The sequence below is a fragment of the Camelus ferus genome, chromosome 3, assembly GCF_009834535.1.
Source record: "Camelus ferus isolate YT-003-E chromosome 3, BCGSAC_Cfer_1.0, whole genome shotgun sequence".
Lineage (NCBI taxonomy): Eukaryota > Metazoa > Chordata > Mammalia > Artiodactyla > Camelidae > Camelus > Camelus ferus.
The window spans coordinates 106,091,039-106,111,100 of NC_045698.1; the positions used below are offsets into that span (position 1 = coordinate 106,091,039).

The 20,062-nt window shown below is 54.2% G+C and overlaps 1 protein-coding gene across 1 annotated transcript in view; it reads left to right on the forward strand.

Annotated features, from left to right (window-relative positions):
- Positions 1–20,062, forward strand: part of NDST1 (N-deacetylase and N-sulfotransferase 1) — a 65,152-nt gene that overhangs the window by 2,627 nt on the left and 42,463 nt on the right.

Below are 20,062 nucleotides of genomic sequence, written 5' to 3' on the forward strand. Positions count from 1 at the left end.
TAGGCTTTTCCTGGGCCCTGAGAATAGGGGGCCCTCCTGGGCTGACAGTTTACTGTCAGCTTTTAGAAACAAGAGTGGAAATTCCACTACTTAGCTGGACTTTGAGGGGACTCAGAAATGTGGGGCATTGAGTGGAGGGGCTGAAAGGAGTCCTAAGGGATGGGATGACCCTTGGCATGTGGTCGTATTCTCCTGGTCTTTATGATCAGAGCAAGAGAATCAACAGGTGAAGGGAGGGGGAGCCAGCAAGTATGAAAAGATGGAGAGTGAGTCTCCTATCACAAGGGGGTATGCAAAGAGCAGTATTACAGTCACAAGTTGAGGATGTGGTTAAGAGTATGAAATCATAGACTGGGGGTTGACCTAGGGGCCAACTGAGAAACTCTGCATGTGAAAAACTTAGAAATGGACTCTGGTCTCAGCAGCCCAGAGCTCCCTCTGCCCTGAGCTTTGGACCTGCTTGACCTGTCTTTCATACTTTGGGGTCAAAGCCAGGCCTGCAAGTCCCTAGAGACTGGGCAGACTTCTGCTGGCTTGGAATTTGGTTTTGGGTATGGCTTGAAATATCTGGACTGTTTACAGGACTTGGACATTCTTTACTTGAAATGGAACGTTAGGGTAATTTGTTAAATATGTATGGAAAATCTCTGTGGATGAGGGTGAAGGGGAAATGAAATGGGGTGAAGTGCTGCTGGTTTCTGACTGGAGAGGCTGCTAATCTGATGGGGGAGGGAAGGCGAGGATCAAGTGATGGCGAAGAGGCAGGATGTGATCAGTGATAGATGGGCTTTGGAAGGTCAGTGGAGGGGAAAAGCTCCTCTGGTTGTTAATGTCGGCAGGGCTTCCTGAGGGAGGAAGTGTTTGTGAGGGTGCAGGCAGTGGGAAGGGGGGCAGTGGGAGGCGAGATCGGGTGGTGGGGAGCTTGCAGTATCCTGCTCAGGAGTTTGGATTTTATTCTGTGGCTGGTGGAGAGGACAGAGGGTTGTCAGCAGCTGATTGAGTCGATGCTTGTTACTCTGTCTTGTGCCAGGCTCCTTACAGACGCTCCATTGAAATCTCACAATACTTCTGTAAACTAGCTGCTGTTGCTGGTCACCCCCTGCCCCACCACACTGTCACATGGGGAAGTGGAAGCTCAGAGGGGTGAGTCACTTGCAGAACTGGGTTCGAACCCAGGCTCGAAGTGTTTCTGCCCTATTGTGCTGCTCCTCTTGGGTCATTTGGCCTGAGATGGTGGTAAGACTGATAGGGTTGAGACCAGCTCAGAGACGATGCTAATTGTGGTCCAGCAGAAATTTGACCAAAGTCTGACTCAGGGCATGGGACTGAGAGGGAAGAAGAGAGAGGCTACCAGACTTTGTAGGTGCCTTGGGGATGGGGTCATCACAGATAATCTAAGGCTTGGGGACGGACCCTTAAGTGGCAGTTTCACTACTTTCAGTTCCCTGCAGGGCTCTCTTTGGGCAGAGGCCATAGTCTTGTCCTGTGTGGCTCTGAAGGGCAGAGGTAGCACCAAGGGTGACAGAGAAGCTAACAGGAGAATAAGCTGCCCAGGGAGGCAGCAAGGTCCCCGTTGCCGAACGTATGCAAAGAGGCGGGAGGGTTGGAGAGGGTGCCAAAGGCAGGTACTGGAGGGCCAGGCCTGGGTGACCTCTTTCAGTTCCCTTTTTGCCTGAGAATCTCAGCTTTTGGGGTAGTGCTTGGCCCACTTCTATTCTGTTTCTCTCAAAGCTTTTCAGAGCTGCCCCCTCCTGTGCATCTCCAGAAGTTCCCCATACGTGCCCTGCCTACAGTGCTCTGCCTGGGAGAACCCTTGCTCCATGGAAAACACTCAGCCCCACTGACCTTTGAGAGACTCTCAGAATGTCTGAATCGGGTTTCACAGAGGACTGGAACCTTCCCGCTTTCCTTTCTGTGAAACGGATTCAGTCTCTCTTTCCTCAAACCTGAGGAAGTAAGGCTGAATCATGAATCAGGCTCAATCATCAGGAGTTGGAGGAAAGGGCTGGTGTGTTTGAAAGTGAGGAGTGGGAGGGTTGGGGTGCATCAGGTCGTGGAGGGGTGAGGGGTAGCCCCCTCCTTCCCCTCATTAGAGGTTAAAAGCAAGGTCTCCTGGCCTTAGGGGGCTCCTGCTGGTGGCATTGTCACAAAGCTCTGCCCATCAGCTTCAGCTTGGAGGTTTGGAGCTTGGTGGAAGGGGTGAATGTGGATGTCTTGGACTGTGTGGCCTCATGGCTAAAGCCAGTCTGTCACCAAAGGAGTCACAGAGGGCTCTGAAGCTCTTATCTAGATGAAGATGCGTTTGTGTCAAGTTGTCTCCTGGAGCTTTTTATTCTTGTCTGTTTTACTTTTTGATACAGATTGGATTGCAAATGAACATTTATTTGTTTGAGGGCAAGATGTGGGAGATGACCTGCGATGTGACCTCAGTGCCCCACCTCCTAATCCCCCTCCACCCTCAAACAGAACCTGCCTCTTTTCCCTCCCTGTGTGTGCCCTATCGCTTCTGGCTTCCACATTTCTGCTGGCAGTGAGGATGCTGCGCCCCAGTCACTTCCCCACACCCACCCCCAAATCCTCCCCTGCCAGTGCCCAGCTCCACTGTGACCTCTTCCTAATTCCGCAGAGCTGGCACTGCCTGATCCCTGCTCTCCATGTGCAGGGCCTGTTATCTGGGTCTCTGCGGGGCCCTTCACACACCTGGCTTTGATTTCTGACTCCTTCAGGACGAGTCTCATCTCCTCTAGGCTCCGTTCTCTGGAGGCAGTGTCTGCAAGTGGGCCATTTCTGCCCCACGGCGGGTGGGCAGCATTGCAGAGTAGGAGTCCGAGGTCCTGGGTTCACATTCCAACTCTGCCACCACTAGCTGTGGGATCTAGATCAAATCACCTAAGCTTCTCTGGGCATTGTTTTCCTCCACTGGAAAACGAGGGTGATAGTAATTCTGTTTCGCTAGGGAGGTTGAGCACATCAGTGCCTGACCCCTCATGAGAGCCCCGCAAGTAGGAGCTGTGCGAGGAGAACAATAGGTTATCATAATTACTGTTTATGCCTAGGAGATGGTCTGTCTTTTGAGAGATGGAAGGAAGAATCTCCGGAGCTTGAGTTTTTATACTTTCTCTCTAATGACTTGAGGAGGCTCGTATGATAAGGAAACTGAGACCAGGAGAGAGAGGGCAGTTTGTGTGGGGTGTGGGAACTGCCCACCTTAGCCAGGAAGCCTGGCAGAGTTTCCTCTCTCGGTTACACCTGTTTTTCATCTTCTCTTCTTTCATTCAGGGTTAAGGTGCTCAAGTTCTGTAGTTGCAGCGTCCTCCCTGGTGGCCACGTTGAGGAGTATCTAAAATTTATGGCAGATAAGTTGACCAGGCCGGCAAGTGCTGTGGCTGCCCTCACGCCCAGGGACCTGTACCCCAGACTGTGTGCACCGTGGGCTGCAGCCTCCAGGGGCCTCCCGCCCAGCCTCCCCATGCTCCGGGAAGGGGGAGAGGATGGGGGCAGAGAGAGGTGACCTGGGCTAGGTCTTGGGGCAGGTGACTAGGACACAGATAGAGGAGAGGCTGGGAGCTAGGCTCTGGAGCAGGATGGTCTGGGTTCAAATCTCTGCTGGACCACCCCTCGCTTGTGTTTTAGTTTCTTCCTCTTTGTGAAGGGGATAATAATTATCTGCATCTCACGGCATTTAGAAAGGGAAGGTGCTTAACCACAAGCTCAGTCCATGTTAGTTATGGTTGGCGCTGTAGTTGATCACGTAGTTAACGACTCAGGAGCTTGTTTTAATCCTCCCAATAGCAGTGGGAGATGCGCACTGTTGTCACCCCCTTTTAAAATCTAGCGAGGTGGACAGCTTGGCCTGGAGCGGTTCAGACTTGGAGGGGTTACCATCAGGGTGTGGTGGTGTCTGAGGGGCCACTCTAGTCAGACGAAGCTGAATTGTTCTGTGAGGCACTGGAAACGAGGAGACCATCAGAGTTGGCCAAGGTGGAAGTGGTTATGTCTGCAGGTTCCTGTGTGCTTGCGAAGTGGTGGGGACTCGGCCCCATTCAGACCTAAGGTCTGGCTCCGTGAGGCGGGGCGTGGATTCACCTCACCCCTGGGCCGGCCAAGGATCGGCCTGTCTGGGCAGGTCTAGGGTGGCGGTTGGTGGAGGTTTGCTGGAGTTATTACGCAGCCATCACTGATTTATGCTACCTGCCCAGGCAGAGGCCAGGTGAGGAGAAATGAATGTTGTCATGGCAGGGCCTTCACTCAGGCTGCACCCTCTGCCTGGATCCCCTGCTCTCCTTACTCCAGGGCAGTTCCTGCTTGGACATTGACAGGAGTGTTAGCATCACCTATTCACAAAAGCTCTCTTTGATTCACCTGCAGGTTAAGTCAGTGGTTCTGAGGAGAGGAGAGGGGAGGAGAGGAAAGTTGGTCTCTGGACCTGCAGCATCAACATTACCTGGGAACTTACTAGAAATGCTAATTGTCCAGCCCCACCCGAGACCTCCTGAATCAGAAACTGCGGGGTGAGGGGGATCCAGCAATCTGTTTTAAGTTCTTCAGGTGATTCTAATGCATACTACAGTTCCAGAAACACTTGGTTAGGTAATAAAAATAAATTGACACTTCTTTCTTTGGGCTCTTAATGTATTCAGACACCCAGCAAATGTGGGGGACCCAGAGGAAAGCCCAGTTTCTCTTTCCCTTGTCTTCAGGAAACACCATCTTGTAACAACTTCCCCTCCCCAGGAAACAATCTTGTGCCACATTGATGGGGTTCAACATGATTACAGCAGACAGTGCTGGGGCCCCTTGAAGAAGGTGGGGTTGGAGGACTTGAAGGTGGGAGGCCTTGTAGGTGACAAGGATGGGTGCCAGGGACAAGCTGGCTGTGTTTTGGTGCTGGGGTCAGAGAATGGGTCCTTCAGAGAAGGGTGTGCACTGGGGCTGGGGGTCCATGCATGCACGTGTGATCATGCCTCGTGATCAAGTGGGCTAAGGGGCCTCAGCTGTCGCCAGTCCAGTGGTTTTAAGCATCTCAATAATTTTGGTGATGATGATCATATAATTGCTGCTCACGTTTGTGGGGAGTTCATCAGTTCTTGCTGGGCACTTCCGTGTAATTTTTTTTTCACTTCCATGTAATCTTATTTGGAGTAATCACCAGAGTAATCCTGGGGCCCCATTTTATAGATGAAAATACTGAGGGCTCACAGCCGTAATAAGGTGGTAGATCTGGGAATTCTGTAGGGGTGCTTGGATGCATGATCTCATTGGAAGAAGGGCCGTGGGGGATTGTCTTGTTGTATTTGTGTGGCAGGCTTTCTTTATAAAGCTGCAGAAATACATATCCTGTCGAATGAGTAAATCAGGCTCTGCTGAGAGGGCGGTGATGGGGTTGTATTAGGTTGGATAGCGCTCAAGCCTCCCAGCTGGGGCTTCCACTGTAGACAGTGTCATTCTCCCAGTCTTATGGAGGGCCATTTGAGGCACAAAGAGGGCACAGTGCTGAATTCAGGGTCCTAGAGAGAGGGCAAAGGATAAAATCAGAGAGAAAAGTGGGTCTTCTTTGGTTCCATCAGAAAGGGTGAGGAGTCAAGATCAGAGCCCGCTGTCCACCTGCTGTTCTTTGCTGTCTCAGTGCCCCCAGGGTACTATCCAGGAGCCCAGGGGCTTTCCTGACACAGTGTAGGAACCCCTTCATCTCTCAATGGGGACTGGCGGCCCAGAGAGGAGCAGGGACCCACACAGGCCACATACTGTGTCACGCTTAGGACCAGATGCAGAGGCTCTCTCTGTTCTGACCAGGGAAGGGTTTGTTCGCTGAAAACTGTCCCTGCACCCGCTCCTCTTCTTTGGCAGGCTGGGTAGCGGTAGCCCTCAGGGTGGCCCAGACCAATGCTCCGGGTGGGGATGGGTGTGTCTGGGGGAGAAAGCTGCCAAGGAGGGTGGGGCAGCATCCAAGAGGAAGAACACCAAGAAGCCCAGACCCCAGACGGAAACCAAATGTATTTTCTAGGTCCTGAGAGGATATTTGGAACAATGGAAGTGGTATGGGGGAAGTCGGACTATAACAAGGGCTTCTTGATATCCTTAAAAAAAAAAGAGTTGCGTCTTTAGGTTTGACTTTTGTTTCTCTGAAGGATGTTTATGTAACTTCCTGAACGCAGGATCCCAGGGTTCCGTGAAGTTTGTCAGGTGCTGTTGTTTATAGACTCAGGGCTGTGGAGCTGGGAAGGACTTGATAGGATGGTCTCTCCCCTTCATAGTTGGTGAAACTGAGACTCTGAGAGGTGGCAAGTGGTTGCCTGAGGTCGCATAGTGAGGCGGGGGAGGGAGCCTGTGTCTTGCGGTGCGTCGAAGGGCTGGTTGTCTTGATTTACTATTTCCAGGGCCCCAGCTGGCCTGGAGGCTGGCAGGGACTGTGCAGGGTCCCCACTTGGAGCCACTCAGAGCTGCTAGAGTCGGGACAAGGCCAGTCTAGTCTGCAGCAAGGTGGGCCCTTTGGATGGTGGGGAAGAGACATGGTGTGTGCTTGGTGATGCCACCCACTTCCAGATGCTGGGGCCCAGCTGTACACCATCTGCCCAGCAGCTGGGAGCTGTGAGTCACACCCAGTGGGTGCAGGGGCGAGGGCTATTGTGTATCGTGATTCATTCTGTTCTCCCAGCCCTGAAGGAATGACTAGGCCCTGAGCTCTGATTCGTGCCCACGCCTGTGGACTAAAGCGGCCGTTTGGGCTCTGAGTTCAGCTTATGCGGGGCCCAGAGAGCCTGGGAGAGTCCCCGTCCTCTGCTGTCTCCTATCTCTGGAGTATTGCATGATCTGGATCCATCTATTCTCGCCAGTGCAGCATTTTGTAGGTGATTTCTGTGGATTCTTTCTCTGCAGAGAGAATCTGTAGATTTCATCAGGTTGTCAGAGGACTCTATCCCCCAGTACTGGCGGGAGGGCAGGGGGAGGCGTATGAGAGAAGGTTGCTGGAGAGGCAGTGTGGTTCTAGTCGAAAGTAGCCTGGTGGCAGTGTAGTATTGTGGTTCACAGTGTGGTCTCCGAGGCCACTGTAGGTTTTTCTAAGCTGACTCCTCCTCTAAGCCAGCTCCTGCGTGACCTTGTGTAAGTTACTGTTTCTGTGCTTCAGTCTCCCCATCTGTAAAATGGGAAGAATAAGAATAGTTATCTCATGGTGTTACAGACTTTTAATAAGATCATGTGTATGTATAAAGGACTTCTCCTGGTGCCTGGTACAAAGTAATCACTTGGTTAAAGTTTGCTGTTATTATCAGTTTCAGCTTTGCTGCTAATTTGCTGTGTGATCCTGTTAAGTGCCTTATCTTGGGGTCTTAGTCTCCACCTCCAGCTCTGCACTCTGTGTAGGGCTTTCCAGGAGCTGCAGGGCAAGGCTGGAGAGCGGGGGTGGGCAAGGAAGGGAGGGAGGATCGTCTGCATCCTGGGACTCCCTCCTCACTAGTGCCTTGAACATGGCTTTGTCCTGAGGCAGGATTATGTAACCAGTGGGGCCCAGCCAGGCAGGACGTTATTCTCAACCTCATTGTGTCCTCCATTGTCTCTTCCTCTCCCTTCCCCCAGTGGAGCTGTTGCATTAGCTGACCTGTTCCTCAAGCTCCAGGGACGAATTGATTTAGTTTGGAGGTTTGCTGGGCAAGCGGCCCTCCAACCCCTGACCCCGGTCACCTGCGGACAGAGTTGTTGCTTCTGTGCCTGCTTCGGGGATGGAGACGGGGACTCCTTTTTAGCGGGAGAGGCAGGCTATAGGCTGGGGAGGCCCTTGACCAATGGCCCCATGGTTCCAGCGGACACGCCCACCCCCTCTGCATGAGTCCCTCTGCAGGAGTGGCCTCCCCATCCTTGCAGCCCAGCACCAAACTTCCTCTCCCAGGAAGCCTTTCCTGGTACCTTGGCTGCAGAGAGGTCTCCTCTGCTGAGCTCTGCATTCTGTTCTCTTTAAGAAAACAGAGGCCACAAACTGGCAGGCCATATCCACCCCATGGGCAGATTTCACTTGGTCCATGCCAAATACTGAGCTAGTTGCCAACAGGAGATTTTTATGTAAGAATCCCAACTTCTGGCTTTCCTTCAAAAATGAGAAGATCAGAAAACGTTGAGTCTACATTCTCCAGTGGCTACTCCTGGAGAAGAGGCACATTCACTCCACTTTGCCCCATCCCCGCCCAGCCACTTCACACACTTACGCACTTTATAGTCTAGGCATCTGAGTTTTCTTCCCTGTCCTGAAGAAGGCACGGCCTGCCTTCTCTCCTGCGTTGTGTGGTGCCCCGCCTGTCTGCTTTGTGGGCCCTTTGAGGATGGGGGGCTGACTCATCTCTGTGTCCCTCAAAGCATTGTGCTCAGGTTCAGGACTGTGTACACAGCAGGAGCATAATAAGTGCTTCCTTTATGAATGAAGGCGGGGCAGCAGTGCTCCTCGCCAGCTGTGAAGATTCCATTTAATAGAAGCCTCTGGATCAGCCTGCCCCGTGGCCCGAGAATCCTCCTCCCGGATAAGCTGTGGCTGCTTAGCCACTGACCCAGGCAGCTTCTTAAGCTGCGGATAAACACTCAAAGTGTTGTCCCCACAGTATAGCCGAGGAGAGGGACATTTCCCCTGCAGCTGTCACCACGTTTCACTCTTCTAGGGGGCTTGGAGGAGCTTGGGGCCAGAGGGAGGCTGGCATCAGCAGCCTTCAGAGGGCACCGAGTACAGACCTCTGCATCCTGGGGGGCTGGGGGATAGAGGTGCCGGGGGAGGATCAGTTCAGGAGTTTACTGGACTGGGCTTCCCCTCCTTCAGGCCTTTCTCTGCCTAATTCTTCTCTTAGGGTATGCGCTTCAGTCATCAGCTCTTTTGTCCAGTGCCTGTCTGTCCAAGGCTTATTTCACTCTTTTAATTGAAAACCTAAACTTCCCTTGAGGCCAGCTAAGGTGTCTCCTCCTGGAAGAGGTCTTAGCTGAGAGGTCACAGTTGTTCTGGGTATAAGAAGAACCTGGGAAGCTTATTTTTTTTAAAAAAGCGTGCAGATTTCTGTCCCCCATCTTTGATTCCTTCAGTCTGGGGTACAGCATCCCCGTCCCTAGGAGGTTCAGACACGAGGGTCTGTAGACACATTTTGAGGACCCTGTCTTAGCTCAGGGAGCCCAAGACTGGTAGGGAGGACCCCTGGGTGGCAGTTGTGCTGTGTGACATCATCGTGTTCCTTTCCCACTCTGGGCTTCTTTTTCACCCTCTGTGCACCAACATGCTGGGCTCTTCCTGGTGGTTGTGGCCCCAAGTGTCTGGTGAGCCCTCCTTGGAGAGAGTGATGGGCATATCGGGGCAGGTGCCAGTGTCTGGGTGGGGTCAGGGCCCTCAGTCCTGGGCCTACCTTGGCCAGACACAGAGAGGTTTCACATTCTTCAGGTAACAGCTCAGGAGAGGAGTGCCCTGATGTTGGGGGAGGAGGCAGGCTGGAAGCTGGGTCAGAATGGGCAGAGGCAGTGCCTGTGCCCAAGGAAGTTGGAGAACTGGCTTGGGTGGCCCAGTGACCTGGCCACATGCTGAGGGGCGCCCCTCTGTGTGGTCCTGTGGCAGGCAGGCTGAGGCTTCAAGTGCAGGCCTATGGAAGCCATTTACAGATGGGTAAACTGAGGCACACGGAGGGAGGGACTCTCCCAGTGTCACACACAAGTGTGTGGAAAGCTGGATGTGGGCTCCAGGTCTTCAGCTTCCATTCAAGGGCACAGTCCTCTGTCTTTACCTGCCTCTGCAGGGTCAGAGCCAGATCACCCAGCTGGGATAATCGTCTGATTGTCTGTGACAACCTCGAGGCTTGGGCCTGGAAAAGTGAAGGCACCATCTCACAGCCACCCTCGAGGCATGAAACCGGTTGGGTGTGCAAATTACCCCCTCAAACATCCTCCATCCCAGTTTTTTCTTTTTCCTTAAACTGTCTCTAATGGACCAGCTGCCTCTGTGCCCGTTTCCGCCTGGCACTGGGCTTCATGCTCTTTATTCTGGGAACAAAGCTTCCTTCTGATGGTCCTCCTGCTGACAACAGGAAAAGAGCAGGCGTGGCACTGGGCCTCCCTCCTCCTCTAGCTGGGAGCAAGGGGCAGCCTTTGTCAGATGCAGGACCCCAGCAGCGCTGGCAGGCTGGGAGGGAACCCAGCTGCAGTCCAGTCCATGTTCCCGCTGGGACTGGAGCTGCCCCGTGGGCCCAGCTGTGGCCAAAAGGGTGGCAGAGGTGTTGGACAGGGACTGGTGTAAGTCCTGCTCTGGTTCAAGCGGTTACTCGTCCCAGGCTTGTTCATGTGACAACCCTCAGGGTTCCAGCTGGCACATGTGGAGTATCATTTCAGCCTCCAGGCCACCCTGGTCTCCTAGGGGCTGCAGAAACCGAAAGGTGCTCAGATGAGGGAATCCATAGTCCCTCAGCCAGTATATTTTTATTAAGCATCTACTTTGTTCCAGGCACTTTTCTGGGCACTGGGACACAGCAGTGAAAAAAATAGACCTGGTGCCCACTTTGGACTCAGATGACATTCTAATGGTGGAAGAGAGTCAGCAGACCAACAAGTACTAGCTGTTTGTCAGGTGGCCAGAAGTGCCTGCAAGAATTAGGCTGAGTTGGGGTAGACAATGTGGTTGGAGGGAGTGGCTCTGCTATGTTGAGGGGTCATGGCAAGTCTCTGGTAAGGGGGCAGCAGACTCCAGGAGGGACCTGGGGAGCTGCAGGGTATTTGGGGAAGAACATTCCAGGCTGAGGGAGCAGCAGTGCGAGGCTTTGAAGCAGGAGGGCACGGCGCGTGCTTGAGGAGCAACAAGGAGGCTGGTGTGGCGGGGGCAGGAGAACAAGAGCGTCCCGGGAGGAGATGGAGCCCCAGGGAGTGCAGAGGGACTGATCGCCTAGGGCCTCCTGGCCCTTCGAGACAGCTTTGCTCTTTAGTCTAAGTAAAGCCCGAGGGGCTGGGGCTGCCTTGTTTCGACACACATTTGAGAGGGATCCTGCGGGCTGCGGCATGGAGAGGAGACTGGAGGAGGTGAGGTGCCTCAGTCATGCAGACGCCAGAGGAAGGCCCAGCGTGGGATGTGGGGTCGGACTCTGGATTGGTTTTGCAGGATATGCTGATGGATCAGATGTAGGGTGTGAGAGGAATGGTGTCAACGGCAGGGTTTCTGGGCTGAGGGACTGGGAAGGCATTTACTGAGACAGAGAAGGCTGCAGGACAGCAGGTTTGGGGAGAGAAATGGGGATTTCAGGTCAGACGTGTTAGGTTGGAGTATACCCGGGGAGGGGGGCACATGGGTAGAGGTTGGTCCTGCGCCTGCGCGTGTTCCTGTTGTTGAAGGGGTGATTCCTACTAGGGGCGTGAGGCATGCCCTGAGAAGCTGTTCCACAAGAACAAATATTTCCTGGGCCCTTCCTGTACCTTTCTCTCTTTGCAAACCTCCTGCTTCTCCCTTCCTTCTGGACAGAGGGAGAGGCAGATTCTGAGGACTCATTGTCTTGGTGGTGGTCCTGGCCTTTCTGCCTGGTGTGCCTCTTGGGTAGGAGTTCCTCCTGGGGTGAGGGGCTGGGGTGGGGAGCCCTGAAAAGGGCGGCCAGAGGCCTCAGGCCCTTCCCTGGCTCAGTTGCCTACAGAGAGAGCTTTCTCTCTGTTCCTTGGTTTCCCCTCCTGCGCATAGAAGTGTTGAGCTGGCCCCAGGGTTCTGCAGGTGACAGGGAGCACTTGAGGAGGCCACGTGCACAATGGTTAAGAACCTGGCTTGAAGTCCAGGTGTGGGTGTGAATCCTTGCTCTGCCACTTGACTTTGAGACTCTGGGCCAGTGACCTAAGGCTCTCTGAGCCTCAATTTTCTCATCTGTGAAGATGGGCCAACCATAGTATCTGCATCAGAGTTACCATGATGGTTAAATGAAAAAAGCACTTAGCAAAGGCCAGAGCGTATACACACCGGATTAACAGGCGCTGATAGTAACAGTGACCATGCAGTCAGGTTAAGGGGTTTTCCCGGGTAGGTGGTGGGAGCCATGGAAGGCTGCTGAATAGGAGCATGGTGCACATGTGGTTTGAGGAGACAGCTGTGAGAGTGGAGACTTGGGCTGAGCCCCTTCCACCGGCCGGAGTGAGCAGTGAGGGCTGACCTTGAGGGACTATCCTGCCTTTCCTCAGCTGAGGGTCTCCACTGACTTGGTGTGGGCAGCCTCTGCCTTGCACAGACCCCTTGGGGAGGGGGTTGTCATTTTCCCTAAGATCTCCTACGGGACCCCTTGTGTCTACATCCCAGTGGCTGACCATAGGGAACGTGAGTGTGGGGCTTTGAGGGGTGGGTGACATTAAGGGTCCTTGAATTATTTGCATGCAGGGCTCTGGACAGGATCGGCGGGGGCAGGGCAGGCCTGGAGTGGCATTCCACTGGGCACTTGGATGTGACCTCGGCTTCTGGTCTGGGTCCAGGCTGGGCGGTGCTTGCTCCAGTGGAGCCATGAAGAGGTTGACAACAGGCAGTATGTGGCCCCCTTAGGACCCACACTTCAGTGGTGCCCAGGCATGCCGGCCGAACTCTGTGCTTTTGCAAGCCTGTTTCCCAGCATTTGAATCGTGCCAGGACGGCCAAGGACATTTCAGATTCCCCCAAGGCTGGCAGCCAGGCTGTCACCAGGCATTGCTTGTTTTCCCAGGGTCCAAGGGTTTTTCGGGATGGAGAGGGCTCTGGAGATATTCCAGGAACTTTTCTTAACAGCTGGGTAAATTGAGATCCAGAGAGAGCAAGGCACTTGACCAAGGTCTCACAAGGCCGCCTCTCTCCTATCTGTCACCTCCCTCTGTTCCCATGTCCCTTGCTCAGACTCCTGGCCTCCTGCCCCGACGTTTGTAACAGCCTTCTTCTTGTGGGCTCTCCAAGAGCTTTGTTTGTCTTCCTATTATCATCATCTTGCTATAACCTGCCAGGCACACACGCCATCTGAGTGTCTGGTCTCCTTTCCCCTCTAGTCCCAGACAGAGCCGTTCAGTGCAGAGGTTCTGAGCGCAGGCCTCAGAGCCAGACTTAAGTTTGAATCCCAGCTCTGCCCCTTCCTAACACAGTGAAGTAAGATACTCCACATTTCTGAGCCTCAGTGTCTCTATCTGTGAAATGAAAACAGTAGCAGTGCTTAATTTACAAGGATGTCATGGTGGTTAAATGAGTTACTGTGTGAAGTTCTGGGTAGGATACCTGCACTAGAGTGAGCTCTCAAAAATGGTCATTGTTGTAAAGGCCCATCCATGCTGTTTGAACTGAAAAGTCAAGGGCACAGAGGAGTAGGCGAAGCTCTGGACTGGGAGGCAGAAGATGCAGGCTCCAAGTTCACGGCCAAATGCTGACTTGCTGTGTACTTTTTGGGAAATCACTCTTCTGAGAATCCCAATTTCCTCATTTGAGGAAGAAGGAAGAAATCCCTGCTATGGTCTTAGAAGGTTGTCATGTGATGCCAGAGCAAGCAGTGTCTGTGAAAAAGCTTTGCATCTGTGTAATGATTTTAAAATGGCAGCTTGGTGGCTGTGGTGTGCAGATGGTGACAGGGATGTTGTAGCCACAGTGGCGGACAGCTGGCTCGGCTGGAGGTTGGTCAGTCTGCAAATGCTCAGCGCCCACATGGGCTTCCCGTCCCTGCCTGCCTAGCCCGCCTCCACCAGCCCGCCTTTCACATTAGCCTCAGCATTGCACACTCGAAGATGTGGGAGGTGCAAAGACCCGATGGCATCTTCCAGGCCCCAGTGGGTTTGGGGTTATCTGTGGCGGATGCTGTGGAATGTAGGATTAACGCCAGACACTGGTTCGAATCTCAGCTCAGCACTTCCCGACTGGTAGCTTGAGCCAGTTGCTTAACTTCCACGAGCCTCACTTCCCACATTTGTAAGATGAGGCCTTGATGAAGCAGAAGCCAAGCATTTTAGCAAAGGCGTAGCATGTGGTTATACAGGGAGGTTGTATCATGTGTCTCCTGCTTGGAGCATGGTGTGTGATGATTTTATGGCTGGTGGGGAGTGGGGGCCATTGTGCCCATTTCTGGGGGTGAGCTGTGGAGGCCAGTTTATGCTCCCTGCAGAATCGCCCACCTAGGAGTTAGGAGGGCCCTTGGAGTCATCTGGCGCCGTTCCACTCTACTGGTGAACAAAGAAAGCCCGAAAGGAGCTGGTGCTGGGCTGGGGTCACTGGCTGGTGAGTGCAAGGCTGGGCCTAGGGTGAGGCGAGGGAGGCACTTAGACCGTGGGGAGGTGCCGCGGCGAGACTCCGCATCGTTGCACGGGTGCACTCCAGCCCCCCGAGAGTGGGCGCCTCCTTCATGTTTGTGCCTGGCGCCTTGACGCCTCACCCTAGCCCAGTCTAGGACTAGAACTCCAGTCTCTTGACTCCAGGAACTCCTGACTCAAGCCTTGGGGGTATGGGGACACCTGTGAGGCACCTTCCAGAGTCACATCGAGGCCCCCTGGCCCCTTTAAAAGAGGCCTGCGATAAGTGGGTCGCCTTCCCCATGCTTGTCTGTGTTTCTGTGCCCCCTCGCTGTCTGTGATCATGCCCCTCCACTCACCTGCTGCCCCTTCCCCTGCCAGCTGTGCCTCCGTGTAAGCATTTGAGACCCTCACCCCTAGGGGAGCTGTGTTGGTAGCGGGCTCCTGTCGTGGTAACAAGCTGCAGCGAGTATGGAGAGATGAAGCTGCTTTCATGTGGGCCCTGATGAAGCCTCCCTGGTCTCAGCAGGCCCAGGTTGTGCCCATCAGGCCTCCAGGAGATTAGGGAGCTTCTGCAGCTCCCAGCGCCTCAAGGCTTTCCCTTCCTCTTTGTTGCCCCCAGCGCACCTGGCTTCCCTCCACCCTGGCCACAGGGCCCGGAGCGTTTTCAGTTTCCCCAAGGCTTTTGTGCCTTCTGGGAAGCTTGGTCTTAGGGTGTCCATCTGGGCCAGTCTCCTCATCATCACCTGTGGGCCCTATGGGCTGGGCCTCAGCTGACTTGTTAAGGAGTGGCCAAAGCTGTTAATCCTGTGGGATTCCTGGGGTCTCTCCAAGCTGGCAGGAGCCTCGGCCACCCTTGTGGTATGACATGAGAAGCCTTGGACAGACGGCTCCATCCCCAGGTCATACATATACGAACATGCCACTTTTTTTTCCCACTGCTGCTCTTGGAGCCTGAAACTCCGTCATTTGCAAGTTGCCTTGTGCTCTGCCTGGCGTCCTCTAAAAAGGCAAATACATTTGCAGGTGGACGCTGTTAACATGTTTTCTGCTGAAGAGCAAATGCAGGCTAGCCTAGCCCTCGTCCAGTTGCCTGTGTGACCATGGCCGAGTTGCTTCTCCTCTCTGGGCGTTGTAAGGCCTTTTTCAGCTCTTGTACTTCCACACTCTGGCAGTTACCCTTGTCGCCCCTCTGCAGGATAGGGCACCGGGAGAGGCCTGGCAGCGGAGCTTGGGGTTGGGGCAGGGGCCAAAAGCCAACATCACAGACGCTTTGACCACCAGCTGGCCTAATGTGGGGACGTTGGTCCTTCTTCCTCTTCTTCTTGGGACAGGTGGGGAAACTGAGGTCTGGAGTGAGGAAGGGCCTTGCATTGATCACATAGAAAGTCAGTCAGAGCTGCAGTCAGAGCCCAGTTATCCTTGCTGCCAGCGAGGGCTCCTCCACTCCGGGCTGCCGCCTTTCCTGAGAGGAATCCGAGGGCCCATTGGCATCAAGGTCAGGGATGTGCTTTCTCCTCTTCTGTGGAAGGCACCTCTGAGGGGGGTCCCCTGCCTGCTGTGGGGTCCCTGGACCTGGGGCAGAGCAGGGAAAGACATCCTCTTCCAGAGGGTCAGAAGGTAGGGTCTGGTGGCTTCTGGCAAGGGACACTGGTAAGAAGGAGGCCTGGAGGCTTCCCGGAACGTGCTTGGTGGCTCAGGGTGCCCTAGGGCCCCCCTCCCTCCCAGGGAGGGGACTGGGCCGACAGTAATGCCATTTGTCCTGGCTCTGGGATTAGGTGCGGCTGTGTTAAGTGAGGAGTGCGGAGCCATTAAGAGGGCACGGCGAAGGGAAGTGGAGCTGAGCTGAGCGGCTGCTGTCTGGAGCTCTGGTGGGTCCTGTTGTTCTCTCCCCCGCCTACCTGTACCCTCTGACCACAGCCCTGTGTCTCCTCCCTCCTGTCCAGTCCTCGCAGGTCTGTCTACTGTGTGTGTACCCACAGTGTGTGCGTGTTCATACCCATGCAGGAGGGGCCTGGGGGTGCAGGCGGTGGTGCAAGCTGGCCCCCAAGCCTGGCACTGGGTCGTGTCTGCGTTCAGGACCAGAAGCAGGTTCCTCAAGCGCCCCAGCTCCCAGGATTGCCCCAGGGAGATGGCATAGGGCTGACCTGGCAGATTCCTGATGGAGGAGAAGGGGACTGTGGCGGAGGGGTGGGAAGGAAGGGCTCAGCTTCTCTTTCAGCTTCTCCTGACAGCTCAGCAAGTCCATAAATCCACCTGAAGCCAGCAGGTCTGGGAGATAAAGATTTACCACAGGGCCATGGGGGGAGCTGGAGGGATGAGGTCCCGGGGTGCTCACATGTTACACTCGTGACTTCGGTCCTGTCTAGATGGTAAGGCTACAGCTTGTCAAAGCCAGAGAGGCCCCTACAGAGTTTCCATATTCTTAAGTTGGCTTTTGGGGTGAATTTGTATGGAATGTGGCATCTGTCTGGGGAGAGTCCACTACCAGCCTTCATGAAATTCTCAAAGGATTCTGTAACCTCAGGAGGTCACCAGCTTCTGATTTGATCCACACTGGTCGTTGTCCAGTCAAGGAAATAGGCTCAGAGAAGGGAAGGGTCTTGCCCAGAGGTACACAAGGAGCCAGTGGAGACACGGGGATGCTGATGTGGACTCCAGGCCCACATGGACTTTTGCTTCTATATCTGGGAGGTGGAGGCCCCTCGAGTATTCCCGCCTCTAGGAATCTCTCAGGGGTCATCTGGCAACCTGGGGTGGGCAAAGGGCAGGGCAGGGGCAGGGGCTGCCCAGCATTTCCTGGCTTTCTCTAGGGGGTGGCAGACAGGGAGGAGATCAGGGCATGATAAACCTGTTTCTACTTTGTTGGGAGAAAATGACAGATAACTGAGGTCATGATTGGGAGGTGCTTGCTATAGCACCCGGCGTGCAGCAGACCTGTGAGGCGTGCCAGTCACATTGTCCTTCATGTTGGCCCTGTGAGCTGAGATCTCCTGCTTCTGACCCTCACTCTACCTCTCTCTCCCTTTCCTTAGCATGAGTCCTCTCCCTGGGGCAGAGAGGCAGCCTCCCTTTCCCATGTGGGGTCTCTGCTTGTCTGGGAAGACAGAGGCCCCTCGGGGCAGGGGAAGGTGATGACTCTCCGGCTGAGGTCCTGCCTTTCTGGGGACCTGTGGTGCCCCATCTGTCCATGAAGGAAGGCTTTCTTGTTGTCAGAAAAGCCAGTCAGCCTGCCTTTAGGCAGCTGCGGTGGTCATCTGCAGGAGGCTTGTCTCTGGGACTGTTCTGGCAAGAAAAGTGAGGAATGCTGGGCAGCTGTACAGAGGTTACGAGCTGTATGGGGGTCCAAGGTAGGCCGGCCTGGGGCTGTCCTAGCTCCACGCCTACCCAGCTGCATGACCTTGAGTAGGCTGCTTCATACCCTGTCTGAGCCTCGGTTTCCTTGTCTGCAAAGTGCACATATCAGTGACACCACCCCTCAGGTGTGAGGATTGGGCGTGATAAATCGGGGAAAACTGATGAGGGGCTGGCAAGTTACCAGGAGCTCAGTCTGTGCTGTCTGCTGTCAGTGAGGGAGGTTATGGTATTTGTAAAGAAATGTCTTTCCGTTTTTTAGTTTTTTTTCAAGTGCCTGGGATCTGAGCTTAAGAAAAATAGCTAGGAATGGATTTGACTCTGTGTAGATGGATTTGGGGGTTGGGTGGAGAGGGCTCTATTTTGGGGAGCTCCATGGGCTAACAAAGAGCTTGCCCTGTGAGGAACCTGCCCACCTTGGTCTCTGCATCGGGAGCTTCAGTGGGACCAGAGGGCGGCTGGTCTTGACCTGTTTTGTTCCCTACTCTGCACCCCCATCCCACAAACTGCCTTATTTGTTTGCTTGGTAAACCCTTTTTCTTCAGAGCTGGTGCAAAGGTAAATTCTCATCTCAGGCCCTGTTGGAAGAAAGACAAATTCTCAACAAGTAGGGGTCTAAGTTCCTAAGGTTTTGGTTGGGCATTCCCCGCTGGGAACCCACAACAGATCCCAGGTTGAGAACGAGTGCTTTATGCTTTGTTTGCTTGTTGATTGATGCATGGTTTGTGGGTCTGCTTCCAAGAAGATCGTTGGAGAGGCTGCTTTTGATGTTAAAACACACATAAAATGCATGAAAATAAAAACAGAAAGAGGTATTCAAAGGGAGCAGAGAATGGGATGTGCAGTCTTCTGGCCCTTATTTGCTGTCCTAGGTGACCACGGAGGGCGTGTGTTGCTGAAGGGCTCATTAGCTCTGTGGCTGGGCAAGTCACAGGCCCACCCTGGGCCTCAGTTTCCTCATCTGTAAAATGAGGGGCATGCCAGTCGTGGTGCTGTTGTAAGGGTTGGACAATAGCGTGTAGTGCAGGCATGCCGTGTCTAATGAATGGAAGTTCATGTTTTAATACAGTTAGCTTGGCGATTCCTCATAGGAGATTCAAAAAGGGGAAGGTGGTTGGCAAGGGCACATCACTGTTGAGTACCTTCCCTGGATGTGAGACGGCTTCTGCCTTGGAAAGCTTTCTGTGAAGTTGGGGACCAGTGTTTAGCTGCAAGAACAGCTGACATCTGGCAGTGTAAATCCAGCACTGTGTGGTGGGGGGCAGAGCCGGAGAGCTCATCTGGGACTTCTGAAATCCACAGCTGGTAGACTCCAACTTCTGGCGGAGGCTGGCCTTAGAGGAGGATGTGCAGGGTGTTAGTGGATAAGAAAATGGGCCGAGGCAGGTGGGGGTGGGGCAGGCCTGGTGGTACAATCCCAGGACATCCTTTTCTCTCTGGGCTTCAGTGTCCCTGTGTGCTTACTACCAGCTGGACTGCACACTGCCAACCCTGAGACTCTGAGCCAGACTGCCGACAGTCCCTTGGTGGTGGCCCTGGACTCCGGGGTGACTGATAGGCAGCATCTTGGCCCCCAGCCAGGCGGCACTGCGGGGCTGTGGGGGAGAGGGTGTGCAGCAAATTCCAGCAGAGGAAGGGATCTGCTTCTGGTCTCGGCCTCCCAAGGGTGTGATTGCGCAGGAGAAACTCCCGCACAGCTGGGAAGCAAATGTGGAGGATTTTCTTTGCTGTACATGGTGGGTGGGGCAGGCTGGGGCAGGGTGGCTGTAGGGTGGGGCTGGGTAATGGGTGGTGGCGTGACTGTGCTGGGGGTGTGACAGGCTGGGAGGGGCTGGGTCAGCTGTGGGGAGTGGCTGTGGGAGTGCATGTGGGGCCTGGGCCTGCAGCCACTTTTCCTCCCCCAAGCCGGGTGCTCATTCACATACTGTTGAGCCTGCTTGCAGGGCTCTTCCTGCACCTCCTCTCAGCTCCCTGCTCCTTACGTGTGCCTGTGGCCCAGATGCCTGTGATGCCAGCATTTGAACATATCAGCACCATGTGAGTTTACCTGTGCTTTCGTGTGCATGTGAGTATGGAGGAAGTAGGGGGCATGGTCCCGAGCAACCCAGGCAGGAAATGAAATCTGGGCTGGGTGAGCATGCGGGGCCCTGCCGTCATTCACCCCGAGGCATCATCACAGCAGACACATCAAACCTTGGAGCCCAGAGGCCTGCATCTTCAGTGCCCAGTGCTATGCTTGGTACCTAGCGGTGTTCAGTAAGTACAGGGAGTGGATCATCTGTTTGTTTCTGACCTCCAGTGTGCTCCCAGATCTGACCTCTCTTCCTCTTTCTGGACCCACTGTTAATTTGATATGTAGCCTTGGGCCAGTACCTTCCTGAGCCTCAGTTTCCAGATTCATTAAACGAATAATCATTTTGTTAGCCTAGATCACTGTGTCCCGGGCACTGAGCAGTTTTACACACAGCATCTCTCAATCTTGGCAGCAGCCCTGCGAAATAGATTAGTT